Below are 22,462 nucleotides of genomic sequence, written 5' to 3' on the forward strand. Positions count from 1 at the left end.
ACCCATGGTCGTTGACAGGGCCCTCAACCGTGTCCGGCCCATCTCCCACGCATCCGCCCTCACGCCTTCTCCTCCCTCCCAGAAACATGATAGGGTCACCCTTGTCCTCACTTATCACCCCACCAGCCTCCGCATTCAACGGATCATCCTCCGCCATTTCCGCCAACTCCAGCATGATGCCACCACCAAACACATCTTCACTTCACCCCCCCGGCAGCATTCCGTAGGGATCGTTTCCTCCGGGACACCCTGGTCCACTCCTCCATCACCCCCTACTCCTCAACCCCCACCTAAGTCACCTCCCCATGCCCACACAAAAGATGCAACACCTGCCCTTTCACTTCCTCTCTCCTCACCGTCCAAGGGCCCTAACACTCCTTTCAAGTGAAGCAGCATTTCAGTTGCATTTCCCCTAATTTAGTCTTCTGCATTCGTTGCTCCCAATGCGGTCTCCTCTAAACTGGAGAGACCAAACGTAAACTGCACGACCGCTTTGCAGAACACCTGCGGTCTGTCCGCAAGAAAGACCCAAACCTCCCTGTCGCTTGCCATTTTAACACTCCACCCTGCTCTCTTGCCCACATGTCTGTCCTTGGCTTGCTGCATTGTTCCAGTGAAGCCCAACGCAAACTGGAGGAACAACACCTCATCTTCGGACAAGGCACTTTACAGCCATGCGGACTGAATATTGAATTCAACAACTTTAGAACTTGAACTCCCTCCTCCATCCCCACCGCCTTTCCGTTTCTTCCCCCTCCCTTTTGTTTTTTCCAATAATTTATATAGATTTTTCTTTTCCCACCGATTTCCATTATTTTTAAATCTATACCTTATATGCCCTGTTAGTCTTTCCACCCCAACCCCACTAGAGCTGTACCTTGAGTTTCCTGCCATGCATTCTTAATTAGCACATTCGTTAAGATATTATCACCACCTTCAACACCTTTTTGTTCTTTTGTCTGTGACATCATTTGATTATCTGCTCCTATCACTGTTTGCTTGTCCTTACAACCACACGCCCCCACCCCCACCCCCCACCCCGACTTCTCTCCCCCCACCCCCCCCCACCACCTTAAACCAGCTTATATTTCACCCCTCTCCTAATATTACTCAGATCTGTTAAAGGGTCATGAGTACTCAAAACGTCAACTCTCTTTTCTTCTCCACCGATGCTGCGAGACCTGCTGAGTTTTTCCAGGTAATTCTGATTTTGTTATCTTTCTTAATTGTTACTTTATGCTTGAGTTATCCAACAAATTTGCTGATAAGGTAGATTTATAAATTCCATGTATTTAGAACCTCATTATTTATATGTTATGCTTAGCTTTAGTTATCATTTATAACTTAATGTATAAGCTATAATTTACAATGGGATTCAGTAAAATGTTTTTGAAGCACATAGAATGTGCAATCTGAAATATTTATTATCTTGCCAATCCACATAAATACACTATTCTAGAAGTCTTAGTAAGTTTTCTAAGAGCTGAAATTGGTTAACTTTCAAAGAACTGGGTGAACTAAGAAATTCCTCAATGTGTGTCCCGTCCTGAGATAATTTTGTGGGCTTTGAGACTCCTGGAGGAGAGGGCTTGTATTTGAGGACCCAGTCTAAGACTATCTTCCCTTAATGCTTAGAATCTCTTTTAGTTGAGACTTTAAGCTGGCAATAAATTGAAGGGATTGGCTTACCTTGCCAGGAGTTATAAATAGTAGAACCATTAACAGCTGGCGCCCTATTGAGATAATTTTAATGAAAACCATCCGAAACTAGAGTTATCCTCTGAGAAATAAGGGCCAGGATTTCCCAGTTGTCGAGCGGGCACGACGGGAGCGGGCGTGGGCGGGTCGGGAACACGATCACCAACTGCGTTTGGCTCTGCACCGCCATTTTACACGGGTGAGCCAATTACAGCCCGCCCAGTATAATACACGACAACAACATTAGCAAGAAGGGGCGGGCAGGGGCGGGAGCTCATTGATTAATGACATGTCCTTGTTCTTCCTTTCAGGTTCACCAGAAGCCCCTCAGGGTCAGGGGCCTGAAGGCCCACCGCTCACCCCAGAGGACACAGGCGACAGAAACGCACCAGTGTCACACCCTCTCAGCCAGGCAGGCACTAGCGCAGATACCAGCACCTCGGTGGGCATTAGATCGGCGCATAGTATCTTGGTGCACAGTGGTGAGGGCACTTTACATTCTCTTGAGTTGCAGGCGGAGGCAGAGTGTGCCCAGGGTGCCTGCAGTCAGCGTACTGCTGGGGAACAGGAACATGCTCAGTCGGTAGCTGATGATGAGCGTCTGGAGTCGTCCCTGAGGCAGCAGATGCTGGGAGTCCAGCAGGGTGTGCGGGAGGATCTGGCAGAGATACATGAGGGTATGGGTGCCATGGTCTCCATTGTGGAGGAGTCCATGCGGAATATGAGTAATGCAACAACTGCTTGTTGTGTTCAACAAGCCTCTGGGAGCTTCATTAATTCTGCAGGTGCAGGGTAAACCATGATGTTATGAGTGACTTGTTTGTCATTGAACCCTATGAAATGGCACATAGCGCATGTTGTTCACCAGGCCAATGTTCCTGTCAGGTATCGAGTATGGAGCCTGCAGACCTGGCATGTTCTGGTGGTTCTTCTTTGGTAGTCTAGCTGATGGACTGTTGGATCAGAGCTTCCCGGGTGTCCCTGCCTCCCTGGAGATTACCCAGGTCAGTGTCTATCCCCACAGCGTTCTCCTGACCGTGCTCGTCCTCGGACGTACGATTTGACTCATCGTCAGCAACCAGAGCAGCTGCGTCAACATCTTCTTCTTTCACTGCGTCCCCCCTTTCCAGCGCCAGATTGTGGAGAGTGCAGCGTGCAGCCACTATCAGTGACACACAATCCAGGGGGTATTGCAGTGAGGCCCCTGAACGGTCCAGGTATCGGAATCGCATCTTGAGAAGACCGATGGTTCTATCTACCACCGCCCTTGTGGAGGCATGGCTCCTATTGTACGGCTGCTCGGCCTCTGTTCTTGGATGATGGAGGCGCATCATTTGAGGGGAGAGGTCTTGCCACACAGGTGCCATTCATCCAGCTGGGCTGGAGCACTGAAGAGCCTGGGCACCTGGGAGTGTCTCAGGAGTGAAATCCTTTCCTTCTGACGAAGGCACCCGGAAGACCGGCATAGAGCACAAGAGCAGGGGCTAATGATGAACTTATATAAGGTACTGGTTAGACTCAGCTCGGCGAAGAGCACCAGGGGATTGGGAAGCCTACAAAGACCAACAGAGGACAACTAAAAACGAAATAATGAGGGAGAAGATTACATATGAGTGTAAACTAGCCATTAATATAAAAGAAGATTGCATAAGATTTTTTAGATTTAAAAAGGGTAAGAGAGAGGCAAAAATGGTAATTGGGCTGCTGGAAAATGATGCTGGAGAAGTAGTAGTGGGGAACAAAGAAATGGCGGTGGAACTGAATAGGTACTTTGAGTCAGTCTTCACGGTGGAAGACACGAGTAACATCCCCAAAGTTCAAGAGAGTCGGGGGGCAGAGGTGAGTAAGGTGGCCATTACCAAGGAGAAGGTGCTAGGAAAACTGAAACGTCTGAAGGTGGATAAATCACCTGGACCAGATGGATTACACTCCAGAGTTTGAAGGAGATAGCTGAGGAAATAGTGGAGGCATTATTGGTGATCTTTCAGGAATCACTGTAGTCATGGAGGGTCCCAGAGGACTGGAAAATCAACTAATGTAAACCCCCTGTTTAAGAAGGGAGTGAGGCAAAAGACAGGAAATTACAGGCCGATTAGCCTGACGTCGGTCGTTGGTAAGATTTTAGAGTCCATTATTAAGGATGAGATTTCAGAATACTTGGAAGTACATGGTAAAATTGGGCAAAGTCAGCATGGTTTCATCAAGGGGAGGTCATGCCTGACAAATCTGTTAGAATTCTTTGAGGAGGTAATCAGTACGTTAGACAAAGGAGAGCCAATGGATGTTATCTACTTGGACTTCCAGAAGGCCTTTGACAAGGTGCCGCACAGGAGGCTGCTCAGTAAGATAAGAGCCCATGGTATTAGAGGCAAGGTATTAGCATGGATAGAATATTGGCTGTCTGGCAGTAGGCAGAGAGTGGGGATAAGGGGGTCCTTCTCAGGATGGCGACCGGTGACTAGTGGAGTTCCGCAGGGGTCAGTGTTGGGACCACAAATTTTCACTTTATACATTAATGATCTAGATGAAGGAACTGAGGGCATCCTGGCTAAGTTTGCAGATGATACAAAGACAGGTGGAGGGACAGGTAGTATTGAGGAGGTGGGAAGGCTGCAGAAGGTTTTGGACAGGTTAGGAGAATGAGCAAAGAAGTGGCAGATGGAATACAACGTGGGCAAGTGTGAGGTCATGCACTTTGGTAGGAAGAATAGAGGTATGGACTATTTTCTAAAAGAGGAGAGAATTCAGAAATCTGGAGTGCAAAGGGACTTGGGAGTCCTAGTCCAGGATTTTCTTAAGGTTAACGTGCAGGTTAGTTAGGAAGGCAAATGCAATGTTGGCATTTATTTCGAGAGGACTAGAATATAAAAGCAGGGATGTGCTGCTGAGGCTTTATAAGGCTCTGGTCAGTCCACATTTAGAATATTGTGAGCAATTTTGGGCCCTGTATCTCAGGAAGGATGTGCTGGCCCTGGAGAGGTTCCAGAGGATGTTCACGAGAATGATCGCAGGAATGAAAGGTTTAACGTATGAGGAACGTTTGAGGACTCTGGGTCTATACTCGATGGAGTTTAGAAGGATGAGGGGGGGATCTGATTGAAACTTACAGAATACTGAAAGGCCTGGATAGAGTGGACGTGGGGAAGATGTTTCCATTAGTAGGAGATACTAGGAACCGAGGGCACAGCCTCAGAGTAAAGGGAAGAAATTTTCGAAGAGAGATGAGGAGAAACTTCTTTAGCCAGAAAGTGGTGAATCTATGGAATTCATTGCCACAGAAGGCTGTGGAGGCCACGTCATTGAGTGTATTTAAGACCGAGATAGATAGGTACTTGATTGGTAAGGGGATCAAAGGTTAGGGGGAGAAGGTGGGAGAATGGGGTTGAGAAACTTATCAGCCATGATTGAATGGCGGAGCAGACTCGATGGTTCGATTGGCCTAATTTCTGCTCCTATGTCTTATGGTCTTATGGTCTTATCGATTGAGGCATTCAAGAGGGTATGGGTTGATTATTTAAATAGAAACAATGTGCAGGGTTACCAGGAAAAGGCGGGAGATTGGCCCAAAGTTAAAATGCTCAGACCTGATGCGCTAAATGGCCCCCTTTTACAGTTTGACAATAAATAAATTCATGCTTGAAGACTAAGAGGCATCCCTCACGAGTGCTCTGCAATGTTTCTGTGCACTCACCTCAGAGTTCCCCTCAAAGTGCAGCCCGCCAAGTGCACGCCTTTTATCTGCTGTTGTGAAACACATCGGCGTGGGCGGCCGGTCCAGCAGCGGGGGGAATGAGTCCGGCGGGTGAGCCTTATGATGATATGCAGATGGACCACAATTAGCTTCCCAACGTCCGATGGAAGGAAATGCAGCCGCCATCGACGGGCTGAGCAGACAATCGCAAAGTGTTTCACAACGCCAGAGGGTACGGACAATTCCACCCACTGTCTTTTAAAGTACACACCATTAGCGTTATGTCAGTCAGCCATCATTGGAACATAAAGGGTCAGAGTTCCCTTTGAAGAAGTTCCCTGGGTGGAGACAGAGATATATCAAAATTCAATGTAACCATATTGAATTTGTGAGTAACTACTTTTATTAATTGTTACTGTTTGTTTGAGTTATCCAGCAATATTTGTTGATAAGGTATATTTATAAATTCCATGTATTTAAGACCACATTATTTACATGTTATGTTAGCTTTAGTTATCATTTATAACTTCATGTATAAGCAACAACTTATAATGAGCTTCAGAAAAATGTATTTGCTTTTGAAGCATATAGAATGTGTTGTCTGAAATATTTATTACCTCAGCAATCCACATAAATACACCACTCCTGAAGTCTTAGGAAGATTTCCAAGAGCTAAAATTGGTAAATTTTCAAAGAGGTTGGTCCACTAAGACATGCCTCAATATATGTCCTATCCCAAGATAATCATGTGGGCTTTGAGAGTTCTGGAGGAGAGGGCTTGTATTTGAAGACCCAATCCAAGACTTTGTTCCTTTAATGCTTAGAATCTCTAAAAATATTCGAACCATAAAAAATGCCACCACTTGAGACTGGAGAGAATTCTCTGGCATTGGGAAAGTGGACAGGGAAAGGTTTCAGAAGAGATTAGAATTCGGGAAGGTGAAGGGATACCTGTACCAGAGGGTGGGCAAAGGTTTTGAGTGGATCCTGGGGTGACACTCATATAGACCGGAGTGCCTGAATAGAGGGACAATCTTGAGGGGTTGCGCTATCATTTCCTGCCTTCTTTGCCCACTAGGGAGACTTCAAAACATTAAAAAGATGCACATGCCAGGGCTGCTGCTTATTTTTACACTGTGCCCCCTCGTTCCAGGTTCCCTTTCACCCCTGTCAGTCCGTGTCATGGAAGTTGCACCCCACTGAGAGTCAGTGTCCAGGAAACAGAAACCCAGTGAGAGGCAGTGTCCAGGAAACAGAAACCCAGTGAGAGGCAGTGTCCAGGAAACAGAAACCCAGTGAAAGTCAGTGCCAGGAAAACTGAACCCAAGTCAGAAACTGGACTTCAGTGGGAGCTGCTACAAAGGGAAATGTACCTCAACCAGTCTCAGTTACCTCAGGAGAGGAGGGGAAGAAACAAACAGGAACAGTGTGAAATGCTCAAGTCATTGGGCAGTGAGACCCACACCAGCTTCACCTACTCAGTGAGGAAATGGTGGTCTGTCCCGCGGTTGGAGTGCAGCATGGCCACTGGGTTCCCACTTTCCGCCAGTGCAGGAAACCCAAGAAATGAAACTGTGCAGACATGAAACCCGAATGTGAAATTGTTTTCTCCCGGGTCATTAACACCAGCGACTGGCAGATCAATCTTCCATTCCAGGCGACTCCCAAACAGGGAGGGTTGACAATCCGGAGTGTGTGAATGGGAATCAATTGTGAAATAGCTTCCCGAGTGTTCAGACTTCCCGGGAACCGGCACTCAGAGAGTTAATGGTTTCTAATGGCATCAGCAAGTGCATTTCTTCAATACATGATGTTCCTGCCTGCAGCTAAACATTATTCAAAATCATCTTCATAAAACAGTATAAAAAGACCTGAGCTCTCTGCTCAATCTGCAGATCCACCTGAAGGTGCTGAGAGTCATTCAGTGTATTCACCAGTGATCTGAGCAGACACCAGGATGCTGAGACTCTTCCTAACTGTGTCTGTCCTCTTCTGGCATCAACTTGCTGCACATGATAAGGTGGACAAGGTAAGTATAGTTCAGATAAAAGCAAAAAACTGCGGATGCTTAAAATCCAAAGCAAAAAAAATAAGAGTTCCAGTGAAGCTCAACGCAATCTGGAGGAACAGCACCTCATCTTCCGACTAGGCACTTTACAGCCTTCCGGACTGAATAATGAGTTCAACGTTTCTCGATCATGAACTTTCTCCTCCATCCCCACCCCCTTTCCGATCCCCCTTTTTTTTCTCAATAATTTATATAGATTTTTCTTTTCCCACCTATTTCCATTATTTTTAAATGTATTTCCATCCATTGTTTTATCTCTACCTTTTAGCCTGTTTTGATTCCTTCTCTTCACCCCACCCTCACTCGGGCTATCTGTACCTTGCTTGTCCTGCTTTCTACCCTTAATTAGCACATTCCTTAGATAGTATCACCACCTTCAACACCCCTTTGTCCTTTTGTCTATGACATCTTTTGGCTATCTCCACCTATCATTGGCCCTCTATCCAGCTCTACCTGTCCCAACTTCCCCTTAAACAAGCTTATATTTCACCTCTTTTCTATTTTTACTTAGTTCTGTTGAAGAGTCATACGGACTCGAAACGTTAACTGTGTTCCTCTCCGCAGATGCTGTCAGACCTGCTGAGTTTTTCCAAGTATTGTTCAGAGTTTACTGCATTCAGTCATGTTAGTACCAGGGGAAATTATACAATGCCTGTTTTTGGGGTAAAGAACCTGTGGTGGACCGACAGCGCACACCTCAGCCCTGAAACATGAGACTGGACTGAAATTGGTCCTTGGGTCTCAGTAACATTTTAAACATGAGCTGCTGTCAGCTGATTGGTCTCCACTGCCAGCTTGTGTAGTGAGAATATCAGGGTTTCCGTCTCCAGCAGCGGGTCTAAAGTGGGGTTGGTGTTCAAACAGAGAGGTTAGAGGGACAATGTGAAGGACAGTAGGGTCGGGACACATTCCTGTTACTCCTGTACTCACTGAATCTAACCCAATTTCTGAAATTTATAACAGATTTAAGATCACTACGTTACATCTGTAAGATGCTCTTTCTGTCCATTATCCAATCCCCTATTCTTGATCATGGCTCACAACATCCAGGGAGTGACAATCACCTTCGGATTTCCACTCTGCTCCTTTTCACTCACCCAGGTGTGGGGGAGGGTCAGGATGTCAGGAAGGGTAGGGAGTAGTGAGGGTAGGTGGGGCTATTCGGCAGGGTGGAATGAGGTGTCATGTGGTAGTCGGGGGTAGAGCTGAGGTTGAGGGGTTGGTATGGGGGTAATCTTGGGCTATGGTTGTGGGATAGTCAGGGAGTGGAGTGTACTCGGAGTATTTTGGGTTAGTCAGGGATTGGAGGAGGACTGGGTCGGTCCAGTGGTGGGGATTAGTCTGGGTGTGGGGTTTAGTCGGGGGTGTTGTAGGGTAATCAGAAGGGTCAGGGGAAGTCAGGGGGATGGGGAGTAGCTTGGGTGGGGTCAGGTGGCCGTGGTGTCGGGAGAGGATCTGTGGTTTGGTTGGTGGGGTTGGGATGCAGTCAGGGGTTGGGGGTAGTCGAGGTGGTGGGGTAGTTTGAGGTACAGGATATTGAGGTGTGGGGGCTTTGGATGGTAATTGGGGTGTAGGGGGTAGTTAGGGGTGGCGGGTAAATTGTGGCGGACATTGGAGAGGTGGAGATAGTTGGGGGTGGGGGGGAGGTTGGGGGCAGTGAGGTTAGTCAGTGGTGATAATTGGTGGGGTGGGGATAGACAGGGGAAGGGAGGGTTTTTCAGGTGGGTGGCTAGATAGGGGTTGGGGATGGGGGTAGCTGGGGGGCAGATGGGGGGTTCAGGTAATTTTCGTTGTGACTGGGGTGCAGTCAGTGGGGGAATCCTCAGGGAAGGCATTTATTTAGTACAAATGAAATGCAACATCACATTGAACCTGTGGATAGGCTGTAAATTCAGTGCCAACACAACTTGTACGACAGATTCTGGGGGCAGGGAAATCAACCCAGTTCTTGAGTGATGGCCGTACTGAATGTACCATGTATCATTCTTCTCTGAAAAATTCAGAACAATGATTTTCTCTACATTTTTTCTGCGCTGCTGTCCATTCAAGAGAAGACAATCCATCACCTGGGCAGAGAGGCCACGTACAGAAGGAGGCCCGTCCAAACTGCTGCTGCCCTCCCGGTTCAAGCAGGAAACCCTTGAGTTGGAGAGCCAGCACGCACCCGTGCAACTGGGCATGGAGAGGCGAGGGCGCCAAATGAAGATAAGAGCTCAGTGCACAGTGGGGTCCAGGTGACAGCAGCAGCTTCTCCGCCTCTCCACCAGTGACCATGGCACCAGGTGAGGCTGTGGCGATTGGAGAGGTGCCAGCTGTGGCACTGTCGACTCCATCCCAGGCGGGGCCAGCACGGGCGCCACTGGCCTGAGGACAACCGATAAGGTCATCAAGGGAACAGGACGGCAGGGTCAGCAGGCTGTCTCCGATACCAGTACCAGCGAGGGGGGAGCACCGAGAGCGAGCACTCACAAGTGTAAATTAAAGGCAGCATGAGTACAAGAGGGACAGGTCAAGGGTGGTTTTATGTTCATTTATGTAGAGTTAATGTATCCTGGCCTGGTACTTAAGACCAGAGGGTTTCATGTAAGTAGCCTGTACTTGTCAAAATGATATAAATCTGGTTTTGTCATCATGGCCTGAGTATCTTCACCTTTTTAATTCATTGTTGTGGGGAACGCCAGGATGTAATTCTGGACGTAGGTGGCTGAGAACTTTGTTGCTGAGTGTTCTTCGTGTTCAAATGAAAGGGTCTTTTCAGACATACGGGTTGGAGGAGGCAGCCCTGGCATGAACTTGAAGCTGATCTTTGGTAGCCTCACTGAAGGAGCGTTGGATCAAGGCATTCCTGCTGTCTCTGCCTTCCTGGGGGTTACCGAGGTCAGGCTCCACACCCACAGCATTCTCCTCTCTGTGCTCATCTTCCAACTCACCACTGGACACATCATCTGTGGCTTATGCAGCTGCATCAAGATCCATTTCCTTCAGTGTGTCCCCCCCTTGCTAGTGCCAAACCACAGTCCCCATTAGCAGAGTAAAGGAAGGCTGTCTGATACCTGGAAAGGTCCACATGGTTTGAACCCTCCTGGCAGACAGCAATGAGTCCTGAAATGAGGCCGGGAAATGCTAAGAATGAGGCCCTGAACAGTGATGAAGCTGCCAAATACCAATAAACAAACAGCTGCAAACTATCTCCAAAACTCCTTACTACTCACACTGGCAATGCTGCTGACCCTTTTTATCCCGCCCTTAGATGAGGTTTGAGGAAATGTCAGCTGGCCACCTGCCTGTTTTGCCCGTGCAATGAGCAGAAAATCACTCGGGCAATGAAAAATCTCAGACAATTACATTGTTCAGGGCCTTGAGTGGCTTGTTAATTAATGGTGGGCACCGCTCTGGCACCCGCACGCACCCACCGGGTGAATGATCGCGAGAGTGCGCGGTGACGTAGGGAGGCTAGCCCGGGAGGAAACATTCTGCCCTTGGAGTTTGGTGAGAGGGGAGTTTTAAGTATTAATTTTGTTCTTAAATTTTGCTCTGAGAATCGAATCTAGTCGGTAATTAGCAGTAACTGGAAAGTGCTGTGTAAGCAGGCTAAGTACTTTCTTGCAGTTGAGACAGGGTAAACTCACTCTCGGCTGTAGGAGCTGAGTACTTAATTAGCTAACTGGTTCAATCTAGTTACTGTTGCCCCTGTTCAGTTTACTATAAATTCAGGGTTCTTTCATGCAGCTGACAAGTTGAGTGAAGACTTGGAGTTTGGTTGGAGGAAGGAGTTGTTCATTTCCTTTTCTACCATTCTCAGCGCATAGAAATTGGTTCTTGCCCTACTACAGTGAGAGGAGCGAGCTGTTTGGTGCGAATCTGGTAAGTGGGTAACTTCTATTCTATGGCTAATGTTTAAAATAGTAAATAATTTGTTGGTAAAGTTAATCAAATAAGTAAGAAAGCCACATTAAACAAGTGATTCGAATAGGGTCTTGTGTTTGGTCAGTGGCCAGGGACAGGAGGGTATGACTATGAGTGAGGCAGGCAAGCGGACCCAGAGGGCAGCAATGTGAATCTCTGCAATCCTCCAATAGGATTTCATTTCTCTGAATTTGTTTGGATGAGAATGGATGGTTCAGGTGAATGAGCAAACTGACCATGGCACCGTGGTACAGGGAGAAATTCAAGTGGGGGAGCAAAAAGGAATGTAGTGGTAGTAGGGAGAGTATAGTGAGGGGGATTGACACTCTTCTCTGTCGCAAAGAGTGAGAGTCCAGACAGCTTTGTTGCCTGCCTGGTACCAGGGTTCGCGACATCTGCTCAGGGCTAGAGATGAACTTGCAATGGGAGAGGGAGGATCCAGTGCTCATGGTCCATGTAGATACCAATGATGTAGGCATTCAAAGCAAAGCAAATCTACTGATAGCACAAATCGAAATAAGTAAGTACAATCAGATAGCCATTATAGAGACATGGCTACAGGATGTCAAAGTTTGGCAACTGAATGTTGAAGGGTACGTGACATTTAGGAAGGACAGGAAGGTGGGAAAAGGTGGATGGCTGGCTCTGTTAATTAATGATGGTGTTAACACATTAGAGAGGGATGACCTAAGTTCAGGAAACCAGGATGTAGAAGTGGTTTGGGTTAAGATGAGGAATGTTAAAGGCAAGAAGTCACTTGTGGATGTGGTGTGCAGGCCTCCTAATTGTAACTACACACTAGGACAGAGCATAAAAGAAGAGGTAATGGGGACTTGTCAGAAAGTTACAGTAATGGGGGCTTGTCAGAAAGGTACAGTGATAATCATGGGGGATTTTAATCTGCATAAAGAATGGAAACATCAGATGGGCCAAGGTAGTGTGGATGAGAGTTGATAGAATGTTTTCAGGGTAGTTTGTTAGAACAGTGCATTCTGGAGCAAACCAGAGAACAGGCGATACTAGACCTGATATTGAGAAACAAGATTGAATTAATTGATAATCTCCTAGTGAAGGCACCCCGGGTAGCAGCGATCATAATATGATTGTCGTTTTTGGTTAGCAGGTTGTGACAAGTGGTGTGCCACAGGGAGCACTGCTGGGGCTCAACTTTTTACAAATTATGTAAATGACTTGGATGAAGGGACCGAAGGAATGATTGCTAAATTTGCTGGTGTCACAAAGATAGGCAGGAAAGTCAATTGTGAAGAGGATGAAAGGAGGTTACAAAGTGACATGGATAGGTTAAGTGGGTGGGCAAAGATCTGGCAAATGGGCAAAAGCGAAATGGTCCATTTTGGTACGAAGACGTAAAAAGAAACTTTTTTTACCTAAATGGTGAGAGATTGCAGAGTTCTGAGATTCAGAGGGATTTGGGTGTTCTAGCACATGAATCATTAAAGTTTAGTTTGCAGGTAGAGCAGGTAATTAGGAAACATAATTGAATGTTATCATTTATTGTGCGGGGAGTTGATAACAAAAGTAGGGAGGTTATTATTCAGTTGTACAGAGCATTGGTGAGACCACATCTGGTGTATTGTGTACAATATTGGTCTCCTTATATAAAGAAAGATGTAAATGCGTTACAAGCAGTTCAGAGAACATTTACTATACTAATGCCAGGAATGGGCAGCTTGTCTTATGAGGAAGGGCTGGACAGGCTAGGCTTGTATCCACTGGGATTTACATGAGGAAGAAGCAAATTTATTGAAACATTTAAGATCCTGAGGGGTCCAGGTGGGGTTGATGTTGGGAGGATGTTTCCTCTCGTGGAGAATTTGGAACAAGGGGCCAGATTTTTAAAATAAGGGGTCACAAATTTAAGAGAGATAAGGAGAATTATTTTTCTCTGAGGGTTGTGTGTCTTTGGAACTCTCTTCCTCAGAAGGCGGTGGAAGCAAAGCCTTTGAATATTTTTAAGGCGGTGCTAGATAGATTCTTGATTGACATGGGGGTGAAAGGTTATTAGGGGTAGGCAGGTGTTACATTCAGATCAGCCGTGACCTTACCAAATGATGGGACAGTTTTGAGGCGCCGAGTGGCCTACTGCTGTTCCTAATTCATAAGCTCTTATGTTCATGTGTCTGACTGACAAATCCTTGGATAGATAAAAGGGGCAGTGTGATTTAGGGTGTTTTGTGATCTGGTGCTAGAGAAGTCAGAGTGTTAAGATTGTATTAGTTACAGAGTTGAATTGCTTTGTAAATGTAATGATTTTTTTGTAGCCACTTTCCTGACACCAGTTGATTGCTCTGTGATTAATTATCCTTAGAGAATCAGCATTGGACCTCCAATATCACTATTGCTCCAGTTCTTTGCCTACTGCATGCAGGTGTAATGAAAGAAAGACAAAAGCTGCATTTACACAGCACCTTGCACAATGTCTCAAATCTCCTTATTGACAATTAAATGATTTTTCATTGTAGTCTCTGTGATGATTTAGGGAATGTTATTAAATGGCAGAGCAGGCTTAATAGGCCAAATGGCTCACTCCCGCTGCTAACACTATGTATGTGTGTCATTCTGGACTGATCAAATGAGCTAGTCTAGATGACGTTTGTCATCCATAATTATCTTGCGTTCAGAGTGTTGAATAATTGCTGGAGATCTGTTTATTTTTTTGCTAATGGTTCTTTACTGAGAAAGTTTTGTGGGGTGAAATTATAAGGACACAAGCGGACCATGAGCTCATCATGAATCATTAACTTGTTTTACGCTCTACATGATTCTCAAGGTTCTTTTCCATCCACTCACCTATTAGCTCACTCTATCCTGGTGCTTTTATGACTTCCTGGAGGCATTGAAATATTGTGATAAAGTTGTGTTGCATACCAGATATTAAAAATAAAGAGTAATAAGAAGCAGCAATCAGAAGAGTCTTCAGACTTGATGATCAAGAAACCAAATACAAATGTGAACCATTCAGTCTTTGTCCCCTGGCCTCTTAAAAGTTGTGTTACAAAGAGACACGTTAGGGCACCAATGCTTATCACAGAAGGTGAAGACTGATGTTGTTCAATCATTCCACTTTGTTCCTCAGGAATTATTTGACATTTCTAGCCTATGAGATCACTGGTAAAGTAGAATCCAGTTACACCTCTTGTGTGAAATAATTATATTGAATAATATCATGCACCCAAGTCAGGATGAAGTCTTCTACATCTTCTATGGAATGGGGAAGATCTTGTACACTTTATCTGGGTTGCAAGTTTTGAATCTTTCCTCTAAATATTAATTCTGTGATTGTTTGGTGAATGAATTTGTGAATGTTGAATGGGGATAAATGACCTGCATGATTGACTGGGGAGAGTGTTGTTTGGGGGGGAAGCACGTGGGGTGTAGCTGGGATTGGGATTAAGGGGCCCGGAGACAGGAGGAACACTCGTGCTGATGGCTTCTCTCTCTGACCCTGAGAACACTCAGAGGGAAGTGACTCAGCGTAGAAGGCTGTCAATAACACTCTGTTTTTTTATTGAATATCCAAGGGGAGGAGCAAGTCCAATAGTGCAGGACAACACCAAAGTTGAAAGAGTGAACGAGAAAGGAAAATGAACCAGGAAGTGTTAATGCCAAGAATTCCATCAAACCTCCTAACTCTCTTTCAAACCCAGCCCATCCAGGACATGAATGCTGCTACTGCACCTGGGAAAGCAGGATGTACACTCAACACTGGAGATTTGCAGAGGTGGTTCAGTTGTGTCATATGATAATACATTCTGCTCTTTTTGTTTCAGAATTATGAAGAGAAAAAATTCCTAAAATTCCATTTGGTTCAAACAAAGGTTCATGGAAAGGATATGAATTATTCACTAGAGTTCGGCCTGGAGAGACTGTTTAATTATTCACATTTCTCTAATGCTGCAGGTACATCAAATGTTCCATCAAGGTAACAACAGACTAGAAAACAACCCTTCAATCTTTGTTAGCTCTTGTTTAAAACTTTGGCTGGGATTTTCTGTGCCCGCTGGTATCGGGCGTGTTCGGTGGCGTGACCGGACAATATGGTGCGATTGGTTTCACAACCGCGTGAAACCCGTTTGCGATTGTCCGCTCAGCCCACCCATGGCGGGCCGTGTTCCCTGCCATTGGACATCGGGAACCTCATTGTGATAGATCAGCAGCTGTTTATAAGCCCAGCCGGCCGTCATCTTTCTCCCCCGCTGGATCGTCAGCCCATGTTGGCTGGAAAACACGCTTAAGTGTTTCACAACAGCACATAAGTGATGTGCACCTGGCAGGCTCCACTTTGCTCAGGACTTAAAGAGCAAAGAGCAAAGAAAGGTACAGCACAGGAACAGGCCCATCGGCCCTCCAAGCCTGCGCCGATCATATTGCCCGTCAAACTAAAAGATTTTGCACTTCCGGGGTCCGTTTCCCTCTATTCCCATCCTAATAATGTACTTGTCAAGCTGCCTCTTAAACACCACTATCGTACCTGCTTCCACCAACTCCTCTGGCAGCGAATTCCAGACACTCATTACCCTCTGCGTAAAAAACTTGCACCGCACATCTCCCCTAAAGATTTCTCCTCTCACCTTAAATCTATGTCCCCGAGAAATTGACTCTTCCACCCTGGGAAAAAGCTTCTGACCATCTACTCTGTCCATGCCACTCATTTTGTAATCTTCTATCAAGTCGCCCCTCAATCTCCGTCGCTCTAGTGAGAACAATCCGAGTTTCTCCTAACTTTCCTTATAACTAATAACCTCCAGACCAGGAAAAATCCTGGTAAACCTTCTCTGCACCCTCACCAATGCCTCCATATCCTTCTGCTAATGTGGCGACCAGAATTGCACGCAATATAGGTTTGTTTGCCTACCTTGCTTCGGGCAGCACTCGCAGGCATCAGCACCAGGCTTCACAGACAGCACCACATCACTTTTAGTGGGGCTCATGGGTCGGTCTCGATCTACCAGATAAGCAATGTGTGGGTGGCTTTTCAATGGCTGCAGGGCTAGGGCTTGCTTGAGGAACGGGGAGAACTGGCCTCAGGCAAGGGAAGAGGCTGCAGGGTGAGAGCTGTACTGGGGAAGGAGGGTATCCCAGGGTGTGTGAGGGCACATGTTGATCTGTGCAAGTAGCCTCAAGATGGTGAGGGCTGGGGAGGCGGTCTCCAGAAGAGATGAGACCAGATGGACATATCAGGTTCTGTGTGTGAGAATGGGTGATGATGTTCCTTGAACTGGCAGTGAGTGAGGTGCCAGTGAATGTGTGATGGGCCTGAGGGTGTGAGTTTAGAGTGATGAGATGGATCCCATACCCTGGCTGAGTTCGTTCATCCTCCATCTGCATTTGATGGCCAACGTCTTCAGTGCAGCAAGGGCACTGATCACCACTGCCACTGCCCACCAGGCCGGAGTGCTAATGTAGCTGCCACTCCTGCAGCCAGAGCAGGGGTAGAGGACATCACTGTGGGCCTCCACAGTGTCCAAAAGGCGCTTGACTTTTGCCTTTAGGTGCCCTGTCTTCTTTGCTGCAGTCCAAAGAAATTATATATATTTTTAAATAAGGAGACCAAAGCTGCCCAGTACTCCAGATATGGTCTCACCAAGGCCCAGTACAGCTGTAGTAAAACTTTCTGACTTTTATATTCCATTCCTCTTGCAATAAACACCAACATTCCATTTGCCTTCCTAATCACTTGCTGTACCTGCACACTAACCTTATTTGATTCATGTATGAGGTCACCGAGATCCCTCTGTACGACTAGATTCTGCAATCTCTCTTCATTTAAACACTATACTGTATTTCTATTCTTCCTGCCAAAGTGAACAAGCTCACATTTATCCATGTTACCCTCAATCTGCCAAACCTTTCCTACTCAATTAATCTGTCTATGTCTCTTTGCAGACTGACAACCTCCTCATGACAACTTACTTTCCTAAATACCTTGGTGTCATCAGCAAATTTAGCTACTATATATTTGTTTTCTTTTTCATTAATGGGATGTGGGCATTGCCACCAATGTCCGCATTTATTGTACATCCCTAATTGCCTTTGAGAAGGTGGTGGTGAGCTGCCTTTTTGAACTGCTATGGTCCCTGTGTTGTAGGTACACCCACAGTGCTGTTAGGGAGGGAGTTCCTGGATTTTGTCCCAGAGACAATGAAGGAACTGGGTTTGCATTCATTTCCTTCAAGCAAGTCATTGATGTAGATTGTAAACAGTTGAGGCCACAGCACTGAAACCTCTGGCACTCCACTAGTTACAGTTTGCCAATCTGGTAAAGACCCATTTTTCCTACCCTCTGCTTCCTGTTAGCCATCCAATCTTTTATCCACGCTAATATATTACCCCCTACAGTATGTGCTGTTATATTGTGTAGTGACATTTGATGTGGTACCTTATCAAATGCCTTTTGGAAATCCAAGTACACCACATCCACAGGTTCTCCTTTATCCACCTTGAATCTTACTTCATCAAAAAATTCGAACAGATTCATTAAAAACAATTTTGCTTGCACAAAGCCATGTTGGCACTGCCTGATCAACATCCTTAATAATAGATTTGAGCACTTTCCCAATGACAGATATTAGGATAACTGGCCTGTAATTTTCTGCTTTCTGCCTCCCTCCTTTCTTGAATAAAAATGATACTTGAGTTGTTTTCCAATCTGCTGGATTCTTTTACAATCTAAGGCCAGGATTTGGCTCTCGTCGGGCGGGCTCAGTCCTGATTCTATATCACCTGTGGATGAGTTTTCATGCTTTTTTCCAATTAGCGCCGGGGCTCCTGGTCTGCCCGCCAACCTTAAGGTTGGAAGGGCAGGTCCTTTAATTATTTAATAGCCTCTGTCAAAAGCCTCAATTGGCCATTGACAGGCCAGTGGTCGTGCAGCTGATTTCTTTGCGCCCTCGTCTTCCTGAAAATTAAAATGGGGCGCAGCGAGGTCGGGAGTTCCTCCCGATGTCACCACACGTCATTTTACCCGTCAGTGAGTGGGCCCCACCCCCGCTTGCCGACATGTAAAATCCTGTCCATATAGTTTTACAGAGCATTAGTGAGATCACATCTCGAATACAGTGTACAGCTTTAGTCTACTTATTTAAGAAAATATATCATTGCATTAGAAGAAGTTCAGAGAAGGTTCAGACGAATGATTCCTGGGATGAGGGGGTTATCTTATGAGGAAAGTTTTGGCAGGTTTGGACTTTGTCCATTGAAGTTTAGACTGAGTTGATTTTATTGAAACATATAAGATCCTGAGGAAGCTTGGCAGGCTGGATTTTGAGACGATATTTCCCCTTGTAAGAGAGACCAGAACTAGGGGACACTGTTTAAAATTAATGGGTCTCCCATTTAAGAGAGAGATGAGGAGAAGTTTTTTCTCTCAGAGGGCCGTGAGTGTATGGAACCCTCTTCCCCTGAGACCGGTAGATGCAGGTGATTAAATATTTCTAAGGCAGAAATAGATAAATTCTCTACTAACAAGGGAGTCAAAGTGTGCAGGGAGTAGGAAGGAATGTGGAGTTGAGGCCTAAATCAGGTCAGCCATGATCTTACTGAATGGTGGAGCAGGCTCGAGCAGCCAAATGATTTACTCCTGCTCCTAATTTGTATTTATGAATGTGAGTAAGATAAGGCGATTGCTTTCCAAAGCACATCCCTTCAGTCTTCAAGCCTCTTGTCACCTGTGATTTTAATTTTCCATCTTGCTTCCATGCTGATCTTGCTGTGCACAGTCTCCTGCCATGTTCCAATGACTCTCATCAGAACCTCTGCCTCCATTTCCTTTCCTTTCTCTTTGCTGTTTCCCTTTTTCTCTCTTGTTTTGCTCTTATTGTTTTCAGGTGGTAGCTGTTCAGATTCTGTCAATCACACCTCCTCCAGACACATCTTTGTTTCTTTACAATAGGAAGGAGATCAAGGCCTTGGAGAGGGTGCAGAAGAGATTTACTAGAATGATAGGAGTGTAGATGGGCCTCAGTTACATGGAGAGACTGGAGAGGTCGGATGTCATTTCCTCAGAGCGGGAGATTTGAGAGAGATTTGCACAACTAGGAATGGATTTGACAGAGTAAATAAGGAGAAACTGTTTCCATTGGCAGAGCAGTCGATAACCGGAGGACATAGAATTGGCAACAGAACCAGATGCAACATTTATTTAAACAATGAGTCGCTGTGATCTGGAGAGCACTGCCTGAACTTGTAGTTAAGCAAATGTATAGTAAAATTCAAAAGTCAATTGTTGAGATAATGGGAAATATTTTTGTGTGTCTGTGGGAAAAGAGGAGGTCAGGGTAATTAGTGTGACAAGTCCACCAAACAGCACAGGAGCAGCCTTCCTCTAGGCTGTATCATTCTGTGTCTATAATTCAATGCCCATATCAGTGTTTTCCACATCTCAGTTCATTTATCTCAGCTTTCACCTTCCTAACCCTTGACCGCTCCCATCTAGAAGGACAAGAGCAGCAGATAGATGGCAATGCCACCAACTGGAAATTCCGCTTTAAGTCACTCACCAACCTTGCTTCGAAATATATCACCATTCCTTCACTGTCGCTGGGTCAAAATCCTGGAACTACCTTCCTAACAGCACTGTGGGTGTACCTACACCACATGGACTGCTGTGGTTCAAGAGGGCAACTCACCAACATCTTCTCAAGGGCAATTAGGGATGGGTAGTAAATGCTGGCCCTGCCAGCGAAGGCCACATCCTGTGAATGAATAAAAGAAAAGCAAAGTCACCCTGTCCCCTCACCTGTGATTTCTGATTCACCATGGGCAATTCTGTAACAATGTGTTTCTTTGTCTACAGGTACAATTGTTCCCATCTCTGCACCTTGGGGATTTTTTGGACGCTTAGGAAGTGGCAAAATACAAAAGTTACTCAAGACATATGCTACAATAGTTCCTGAACTCATCAGTCCACCGGAACCAATGGATCAATTGGTCAAATTAGCAAAAGTACCTGCTGGTTCGTACTATGTCAGGTAACTTTAGTTACTGATATATTGTGTTTGACATTTCTTTACATCAGCCCTTGTGTCAACATCACTCAACCTGGAGTCGGACTGTGATTATTGGTCTCATCCGGGTGCAGGGGAACATTGGTCAATATTAATTGTATAATGGAGTGAATCATATCTCACAATCTGCAGTTTATTCTTCTGAGAACACAGCGAGACCTCCCCATTCACATTAGTCAGGTTCATATGGAGTTGGCTCCTGTTTTTCCGACATTCTCACACCACCACCTTGTGCATTTTTGATAGACCACTTTCACATCTTTTAATCAGTGCCTCAGCCAAAATAAAACATCAGCTCATTGAGATGTTTGATGTTCTTTCTACTGTAATTAGTTTAAATGTCTCTTTATCTGCTCTTTCTGTGCGTAGTCATAAATTACACAGTTCCAATGTTACTGGTCCCCCTCCCATACCCTTTGGAGGGGTCATTTTCCTCATAGGTGTCTGGACGATGAATGACAGTGTGATTTGCTGACCTCAGAGAGGATCAAGCTGGGCCCAGTCCATTCCTCACTCAACATTCACTAACTCACACTATCAGTGAGGGTCACTACACAGGAAGCTCTCCAATGTGGACATTGTCCTCTTGGTGTAATGAACTGTGATGCTATTTCATCATTTGTAGAGTTTGCACATTGAGCTTTCACAGTGAGCAATTGTGATCACAGAGATTGCTGTTTAGGAAAATTACGGTCCAGTTTTCACTCTGTTTAAATTATTGACAGAAATTCGGGGACTTAGGGCCTGTGAATTCCCAACAAGTGACCCTTGTGAACAACAGTTCACTCCAGGATCTCATGATCAGGGATTCTGTCCTCATATTTTAAACTAAGTAGTGTTCCCTTCAAGAGCAGAAGTTGGGGTGGGAGGAGTTTCCGGGTTATCAAGCTGGTGTGGGTCATCCTTTATATGGGTTGGCAGTCTGTGGTAGATTTGTAGAGAGAAGGAAATTCTGCAGGCGATTGGTGCACAGCAAGATCATACAAACATACAAATTAGGAGCAGGAGTAGGCCATCATCCCCTGGAGCCTTCTCTGCCATCCACTAGGATCATGGCTGATCTGATTGCAGCCTCAATGTCACTTTCCTGCCTGCCCCCTATACCTTTCACTCCCTTAATAGTCAAGAATCTATCTCCCTCTACCTTAAAACTATTGAATGACCCTCTTTTGCTCTCTGTGGAAGACAGTTCCACTGAGTCAATACCTTCTAAGAGGAATAAAAAAATTCTCCTCATCTCCATCTTAGAAGAGCTCTTATTTTTAAACATTGGCCCCAGGTTCAGATATCTCCAAGGGCAAATATCCTCTCAGCATCCACTCTGTCATGTCTCTCCAGCATCTTCTCTGTTTCAATAAGATCACCTCATTCTTCTAAACTCCAATTGGCCCCAACATGCCCAACCTTTCCTCATAAGTGATCTCGTCCCAGGAATCAATAAAGTTAACCTTCTCTGAACTGCTTCTAAGGCAATTATGTCCCTTCCTAAATAAAGAGACCAAAATTTTCTCTCATCTTTTAATTTTCCCTCCTTATTATTCTTTTGGTTATTCTTTGTTTTTTTTATACACTAAGTCCAATTTTCTGATCTTCATGGAATTCTATGTTCTTTCTTTCAATTTGATGCTACCTTTAACTTCCTTAGTTAGCCACGGATGGTGTGTTCCTCCCAGAGAATTTCTCTTTCTCACTGGAATGTATCTTTGCTGAGGGTTATGGAATATCTCCTGAAATAACTGCCACTGCATCCCTACAGACCTATCTCTAAACCTATTTTCCCTGTTCACTTTAGCCAGCTCTGTCGTCATGCCCTCATATTTGCCCTTATTTAATTTTAAAACATTAGTCTTAGACCCACTGGGCCTTAACTTCCGATCTCCGGGGCGTTATATCTGTAAGGTGCCCTTGGATCTCCCCATGCAAGGACTGTATTGGAATTCCCTAGGAAGTTAAAACTTCCCTTTGGCACTTACCCTGCTCTGGGAACCATCCCTTACTCCACTTTAAATCGGAGACTTCATAAGGTTCCAAACAAGTTACCCAGGAAAAATTAGAAGAATTGAAACCACATCT

This window comes from Cetorhinus maximus, chromosome 5 (genome assembly GCF_964194155.1).
Source record: "Cetorhinus maximus chromosome 5, sCetMax3.hap1.1, whole genome shotgun sequence".
In the NCBI taxonomy this organism is placed as follows: Eukaryota; Metazoa; Chordata; class Chondrichthyes; order Lamniformes; family Cetorhinidae; genus Cetorhinus; species Cetorhinus maximus.